Raw genomic sequence first — 8,418 nt, 5'->3', positions numbered from 1 at the left:
GGTGTCCCCCCCAAAACTGGTCTCTTTTTGACCTTTCAATGCCATTGAACAATGAAACATTCTTGGCCAGCAGACCACAGCTGTGTGATGCAGCTACCAATTCCCCAGCACACAAGGAAGCAAAAAAGGCTGCTCTGAATAAGGGTGTCATGAATTTGGAAGAAGTTATGGCTAGCAAAGAATGCCACATGGCATTCGTGACAGGCCTACGAGTATCTGGCCTTAGACCTGTCTCTCTCGCCCACCCAGCCATTACCCTGTGGACTGCGAAGGCCCAGGCCTCAGGCTCTGATGAAGAAAGCCAAACCTCCCACGTGTGAGCCACCGGAATGCCTGGAGGAAATAATAATCTCCAGCACCGCGTGGTTGGGAAGCGGAGCCAGTGCCACGTTCCTGCTCGCACAGAAGAGCATCCCTGGCTGCAGGCCCTCCAGGTGGAGGGGGCCATGGATCCGCACAGCATTTCCCATGCCACTGGGCTCCAAGTTCCCACAAATGACTCGGGACAGCGGTTCTGTTCCTCTCTGCTCCTGGGGCCAGCTTCCTGAAAATGGACCACTGGCAAAGAGAAAGAGGGTCGGCAATTTGATTTCTGGAGCCTGGACTATGACTTGATCGTGCAGCGATGTTAAGCGAAATATCACTCTTCTATTGCTCAAACCATATCCCAGCATGCGGCAGGCCACTACAATAGGGAAGAGCTCCAGAAAGGCGATGCTGCGCAGAAGCCCCGCTGTCTGCTCTTCTGGCCACCATGTGGCAGCGCACCAAGACCCCTGGCTGAAATGACCAAAACTGATTCCTCTGGAGGTATCTGAATATAATTCCAGGTCATCACTGTTGAAAGTGGAGAAAGCCACATTGAAACCCCATTCAGCCCAGTGGCCTCGCCCTACCTCCTCCTCAGAGGCCTCCAGCCCCCCCCCCAGTGCCTCTTCTGCCTGGTCTGCAGCCCGCTGGACCATGGCATTTGCTCTGCTGGACACACGGGGTGCTGGGGCCACTGTCCTGCACCAATGAGGAATTCTATTGCCCTTTGGGGAACCCGGGCACCCAACAGGCGGCGCGACTTACCTGTTCACAAGATGACTGGGGCTGCAGAACGTGAGGGAGAAAGACTGCTGGGCAATTGGAAGCTGCTGCTGCAAGGAACATTGCAAAGGTTAGCAAGCAGAGTAAATAAAACACATTTCTGCCTTGCTTTTTATTCCCCCCCCCCCCCCTTTTTAACTGCATGTGGTAGACGTCTGCAACCAAGCAACAGAAGCAGACCAGCCCAGCCCTTAGGAGGAAGGAGAAAAAGGCTGGGCTGGTCACCGCCAGTGCCTCTTAGCCTCCCTTCCAGAGCCATCCCTGCAAAGCAAGTTCTCACCAGTAGGGAACAGTATTCCCCCCCCCCCCCACGTAGATCTGAGGAGAGGAACCTGGGGGGCACCACCCAAATCCATGGGGCATCAGGGAGCTTTGGGTGCTGGTACCAGCATCCGGCTGTGCTCCTCCCCCTCTATTTTCCCAGTTGTCACGGGCTGATGACATCATCTGTGGTGACCAGGAAGCAAAGCTCCATGTGGAGCAGGCAGGCTCCTCCCAGCTCTCCTCCTCTTCCCCCATGCTGGACGGGGAGGAGGGGGGTAGCATGCGACCCATGGCACAGGCGCCTGGTTACTGGCAGCACCGCTCATAAAACTTTGAAAATGTCGCTCTTTTCGTAAGCAAGTATCTTCTTAATCCCTTTATTAAAAATTGAAAATTCTCCCTGCCGTTATTTATCCCTAGGTTGAAATATTTATTTGCTTTATTGTTTTGCTGTATTTTTGTCCTCTGACCTATTTATTTATTCTTTACATTACTATGTTATGACTTATTGTATATCACTTTGATTACTGTTGGAAGAATGGCAATTAATCAAGTTGAATAAATCAAAATCAAATCAAAAGCCATGAGTAAACTGAATTACAATTACAATATACTAAGCCTTCCATATCAAAATAGCACTAACTGCAGCACTGAAACAGTAACCTATGAAAAGACAATACTGCAAATATTATAGCAGGCCCTAAAACATCAATACACTATTAGAAAACGAGACCCAGCCTACACAGAAACTACAGGCTAGCATGATATCTTGTGCCAATCACACATGCAGACAGATAGAGCCTCACAAGAGAGACCATAAAATATAAATAGAAATGTAAAGACAAAAAACTGAATTGGGAACCACAAGCTAGATTCCGTATGCAGTACAACAATGGGAAAGCAGAAATGTCACCATTCCTCATAAAGCAAACAATAAAATCAAGAAATATAAAACATTAATCATAATAGGAAAAAACCATAATAATTAAAAGACTAATTTCAAAACAGCTGATATCAAAACATTTTTTAAATAGTTCCCAAATACAAATAAAATATTCCAAAACAGCAGACATCAGATAACATCTAAAAACTAAAACTAATAAGGATAACAAACTCCCTGCTCTCCAAACCTGGGAACTTTTGATTTCCAGTCACACTGATATCGTCCTGGATTAGTGCATATTCATTGCAAATATCCTGAAAACTTGACTGGATGGGACTCCTCTAGGACAGGAGAGCATTCTTTCCTCTGAAAAGGGTTTATTTTTGTACATTTGAAGTATTTGACTGCCTTTATATTTCCTGTTTCTCTTGCAAATCTTGTGGATATCCTGAAAACCTGACTGGTGTGGTGTGCCCCAGGGGCTGGGTTGAGAAGCACTGTTCTAGGGGATACGTTACAAAGTCAGTATTGCAAGCCTTTGTGCACGTAACGTTTTGAGTTATGCGCACAAAAAAAACCTAAGCTTTCAATATTTCCTTCCAATGAATGTAAACATTTTGTGAACACAAAATGTATCCAGATCAAAAGAGGAAAGGGCTAAGCTTTAGTGCGTGCTTTCCAGCTCAAGTTCCATACCCAGTTCTGACTGGAAAAAAAATCACAATCCTAACTTTATCTGAGTAAATACAGTGGGAGACTTTTGTGCCTTAGCTCCTCTGAATATCTGGGAAAAAGCTCTCTCTGCTCATTGCTCTCTCTCTCGCTATCCAGGCCCTTAAGTCTCATTTCACAGGGTTTTTGGTTCCGACCCATTTTGGCAGCCCTTCTCTGGACCACCTCCACATGTTCAGAATGCTGCTCGGTGACGAGATAGCTAAACTATTTTAGAGTTCGCCAGACTGAGGCAAAATTTCACCCACAACCTAGGCGGCTCAGTCTCAAATGAAAATATCCTAAATCTATTTTATTTTACCCAGGAATTTATCAGTGTTTATTACAACAAGAACAAAAAGCAGGAGACCTTAGTGGAAAAAATGAATGTTCATTTCTGCAGGTAAATATCATTTTTGTTCTTGTTGCAATAAATGATAAATTCTTCAGAGAAATGCAATAAAAAGTGAAATAGTCCACTAAGCTTAGACGTGATATACCAGTACACTTAGAGACAGGTGACTAATCTTAGTCAGCTAGTGGAGAAATTGCCCCCAGAAATGTCTGCTATAATAGCAGCTAGATAAAGCCCCCCCAGTGAAAATAAGAAGCTACATTTAGCTATTTTGCAGTGAAACATTTTCCAAATATTCAGGGTAATTTTCAAAGGAAAATGCAAATGTAATATATTATCGTAGCAGTTTTCAAAAGCCCATTTATCTGTGTTAAATGCACGTAACGTGGATAAATGGGAACTCCCAAAGATAGGTGGCTAGATGAATATCAACCTCAATACTCCCGGTGAAGTCTCACCAATGATATGCACAGGGGCATTATCACCTCCCTTTCTGCTGCTTATACCTGAGCATCTGCACCCCATAAGAACATAAGAAATTGCCATACTGGGGCAGGCCAAGGGTCCATCAAGCCCAGCATCCTGTTTCCAACAGTGGCCAATCCAGGTTACGAGTACCTGGCAGGATCCCATGGGGTAGGGAGATTCCAAGCTGCTTATCCCAGAACCAGCACTCTGGCTTTGGTCACTACATTTCTGCACTGATTTGCTACCTTAAGATCATCAGATATTATCACCCGCAGATCTTTCTCTTAATTGGTGCACATCATGATATTCCCCATCATGCACTGTTCTTGCGAAGTTCTACATCCCAAACACAGGATTCTGCACAGTTTTGCAATGAACTATAGCTGCCAAGCACGTGACTATTTTTCAGGCTTAGATCACCTCTCATTTGGTCTACCCCCTCAGGAGAATCCACTCTGTACAGATTTTCTCTTGCCATAATGTACAAGTGTGTACAGCAGATGTAATCCATGTGTGGACATACACATTACGGCTGTATTATTAGTTGCAACCATAAGGAAATACCACACTACAAGTCATACAGTACCAAGTACCAAAATAGGAGAAGCTGCAAATGGAAGAAAAAGAACAAAGAGATAAGACTTTTTTTTTTTTTTTTTTTAAAGCTATGTTAGTGACAGAAGAAAGCACAAAAATGTGACTGTTAGGCATCAGAGGTGAAGGGAAGGACTACGTAGAGGCTAATGAAGAGAAAGCAGAATTATATTTCTGTTCAGTGTTAACTGAACAAGGACTTGTATGACAGAACACAGACCTGCGGCTGGACAGGATACATCCAGATGTATTAAGGGGAGTTCTGGCAGCTTTGGTCAGGAATAGTTCCAAAGGACTGGAGACAGGCAGATGTGGTTCCTTCTTCACAAAAGTGGAAGTAAGGAGGAGGTTGAGAACTACAGCTACTTAGTCTGACCTTAGTGGGGGATAAATTAATGGAACTACTGCTAAAGTAGAGATTAGTACAGTTTCTGGAATCCAATGGATTACAGGATCAGAAGCAACCAGAGGTGGGTCTTGTCAGACAAATCTAATCAATTTCTTAGACTCGATGACCAGAAAGTTAGATCAGGGAGAGCACTAGATATAATGTACTTGGATTTCAGTGAGGCTTTTGACATGATTTTGCTTAGACAACTTATATTTATTATTATTATTTTTATTTGCTTAATCAATTGCAATATTTTACAAAAGTAAATCAAACTGATGAACATTAAATAGAAAATTAATTACAAATAAAATCACAAAGATAATTCATAAAATGGCAAAATATATAAGCATTGCAGTGCTATAACATTGAAGGTACCAAAAGGAAAATATATTTTACAAAATATAAAAGAAAAATATAATTAATATAATTAACATAATTAACAAAATATAAAAGAAAAATATAATTAACAAAATACAAAAGAAAAATATAATTAACAAAATATTAAGGGATGCCACAATAATACATAACATGAAAAATTTTAATTTAAAAACATTTTTACAAAGACATAATCACATACAATAAAGAATAACAATCCTATATTTAAAAACCCACATTCCAACTAGGACCCTAGTTTTGACAACTAAATAAGGTCTTCTTCAGGGCATGGCTCATCCCTTAAAAACACATCTCCTAAAAATATCCTACATATTCTTTAATAAACATACCCCTCTATACATTCCAATCCAAATGTTCCTTAGTTGCCAATTTTCCACTTGATGTTAAATCAAAAAGGGGTCAATTTTAAAAAGACCACGCGCACACAGTTCCCGGCGTGTGCAAATGGTCGCGCTGATTTTATAACATGTGCACGCATGTTATAAAATCTGTTGGCTGCGTGCACATGTGCGCTGGATTTTAAAATCCGCATGCACGGGCGGCGCGTGCGGGGGGGGGGGGAGATTTTCAAATATTACGCGTGGCGATGCAATCAGGCCTTCCCCAGTTTCCTCCCAGTCTGCTCCAATTAAGGAGCGGACTGGGAGGGAACTTCCCTACCCCCCTGCCTAACCTTCCTTCCCTTTCCCCTCTCCACTCTGACCTCTAACCCCTACCCTGCCCGAAATATTTTTTTATCTTACCACTTACTGCTAATGGCCGCTGCCCCCGCCAGCCTCTGTCCTGCCCTGCCGCAGGCCCTCCCCTTTTTAGGGCCTGGTGCTTGTGCAGACGTGGCCAGGCCCTTTAGAAAATGCACAGGGTGCGTGCAGAGCCCGGCCATGCGCGTAACTGCCGGTATTTGTGCTCATGGCCTTTTGAAAATTAGGGCTTTGGTGTAGAATGTTGCATGGAAATGAATTAAAGCTCAAATAAATATCAAAATAACACTCATGTAGTGACTTAAAAAATTCAAATTATATCTACGTGTATTAATTTCAATTGTATGCTTGCACTCTACCAGAAGAGTCAGATTTCACATGGAAACTCTATGTAGATCACTATCATACATGCCCACCCTGAAAATCAACTGAAAAAACCCAAAACAGAAACAAAAAAACCAACTGAAAAAAACCAAAACAGAAAAAAACCCTACCCCTCCTTGGAAGTATTGTTGAGTTTTATTGTGTATTATCCTAAAGTATTAGTTACGTTTTTATTGTTAACAAACTTGTTTCGCCATAACTTAATTTTGATTGTAAAGCTCGTTGCTAATTTAATGTTCTCTGTGAACCGAGGTGATGTTTGCTAACGAACCGCGGTATATAAAAATCCTTACATACATAAATAAATAAATAAATAATCAACAAATACTGAATAATTGAGAAAAGAATATATCATTTACTTTATTAGCCATTCATTTCAAAGATGATACCCCATATGCATGCTTACCGTAACTAATACACTCCTTAGGGATTAATACCACTTCCTTTCGAAAACATTTCATCGTCAACGATTATCATGTCTCACTCCTATAGTGTTTTAATTTAGAAACAATTAAAAGGGATTAAAAATGTACCCATATATTAACCACTAGCTTCAAACAATACTAAATCTAATGTTCCAAGTCAGTTATATATGTACCCCATCTTTGAAATTAACTTCTCGCAGTTTTCTGTAAAATATCTCTCAAAAATAACTCATCCATTCAACTATGTCAAAAAAATATTAAACATTGAGTTGCTCAAATATCAATACTTTCAGTTACTATGGACTTCATCATCATTCGCTTTCACTGTGGCTGGCATTGCTTCTAACTGCTTGAAAACGCCACGCATGCAGGTTATAAATTAATTATATACCCTACATTTGCCTTGGAGGACCTCCCTCCTACCTCCATAGTTTCATATTATTGGCGGAAGAAAACCATTAATCACTCTCCAATTTCTAACAGTATCGCGTGCTTGTTACAGCTGATACATTATATTTACATCAGAACTCCCTTTCACTATAGCCAGGTTGTAAATTGTATATACTTATAGGACCAACCTCCTACCTCCCATAATTCAATATTATTCACGGGTGGAAACCATCAGTCATTCTATATTTACTGCCTGTATCACACAACTTCTCCATTCCGTTCCAAAGGACCCACTCAACAGTGGCGATGATACCAGAGGCTCCCTTTTACCCCTTACAAAATGTTACCACCTACAAGATTTTTAAACATTGGTTACATATATGGTATAAATTATATAGCCAATGCCCTCAAGCTATTATATCACCTGTAATGTAAACATTATCCACATCACATGGAAAAAACCTTAAAGAAAAATACTCCAATCAATTTCCTGATTTAAACCCACAGGTTCGTTTGTTTGCCATTCAAAAATGAATCTTTGTTCCTTACGTGTTGGAATCTTAGAAATGTTACCCCTCACTGAACTTTCACTTGAGTGATAACGAAAAATTTTAATTCTTCTACTGTATGGACACCAATGGTTCACCAAGGGATACAGTTCATATCTTCTAGAATTCTCTTTCTGATCTATCTTTTACTTTGTCCAATATATATACAGTCACATGGGCATACTATTGCATAGACAACTTGAGATGACCTCCCAGAGAGCGTGTACATCCGTTGTTGAGCTTCTACAAAAATGTTCTTCAGATTTCTCAGTTTAACACAAACTGAGCAGGAACCGCACTGCTTCTGACTGCCTGGAACGACCAAATTAGCATCTGAAACAGGAAGAGAAGAATTTATCAAGCAATCGCGTAAGGATAGATTCTTTTTTATAGCAAATACTGGAGATTCTGTAAAAATGGGATCATGACTTAATATAGACCAATACAGGCACACAATCACTTTTATCTGCCCTGTATATGGAGAATAAGGGTTTGCACAAACAAATCTGGACACTTGTGACTTCCCCGATGGAATCAGTAAGTTTTCCCAGTTTGCATAAAGTGCTTTTTTATACACGACTTTGTGTAACCCCGATCTTGAAACCTCTGTGCGAGATCCTGCTTTATCTTTAAATTCCTCAACTGTAGTGCAAATGTGTCATAATCTTAAAAATTGACTGATAGGTATATTGTTTTTAAGTCTCTGAGGATGGTAACTTTTATTGTGCAGTAATGTATTTTTATCTGTTGGTTTTCTGAAAATTGATGTATATAATTGCCCCTGACTTTTATAAATCAGAAGATCTAAAAAAGAAA

General features: G+C 40.8%; 1 long non-coding RNA gene across 2 annotated transcripts in view; it reads right to left on the bottom strand.

The window, feature by feature from the left end:
- Positions 1-1,073: 1,073 nt before the first annotated feature.
- LOC115079525 overlaps positions 1,074-8,418 on the bottom strand; it is a 79,317-nt gene continuing 71,972 nt past the window's right edge. The window contains exons 4-5 of one of the 2 annotated variants that reach the window (XR_003853308.1): positions 6,646-7,935; positions 1,074-1,142 (exon numbers count right to left, since the gene is read on the bottom strand). This is a non-coding gene — a long non-coding RNA (uncharacterized LOC115079525). Of the gene's footprint in view, positions 1,143-6,574; positions 7,936-8,418 lie in introns of those variants that run through there. The other variant, XR_003853307.1, reaches the window with a different exon arrangement.

Source organism: Rhinatrema bivittatum, chromosome 17 (genome assembly GCF_901001135.1).
Source record: "Rhinatrema bivittatum chromosome 17, aRhiBiv1.1, whole genome shotgun sequence".
NCBI classification, from domain to species: Eukaryota; Metazoa; Chordata; class Amphibia; order Gymnophiona; family Rhinatrematidae; genus Rhinatrema; species Rhinatrema bivittatum.
Note: the sequence above shows the minus strand (reverse complement) of the source record. Positions and strands in the feature narration are given on the sequence as shown.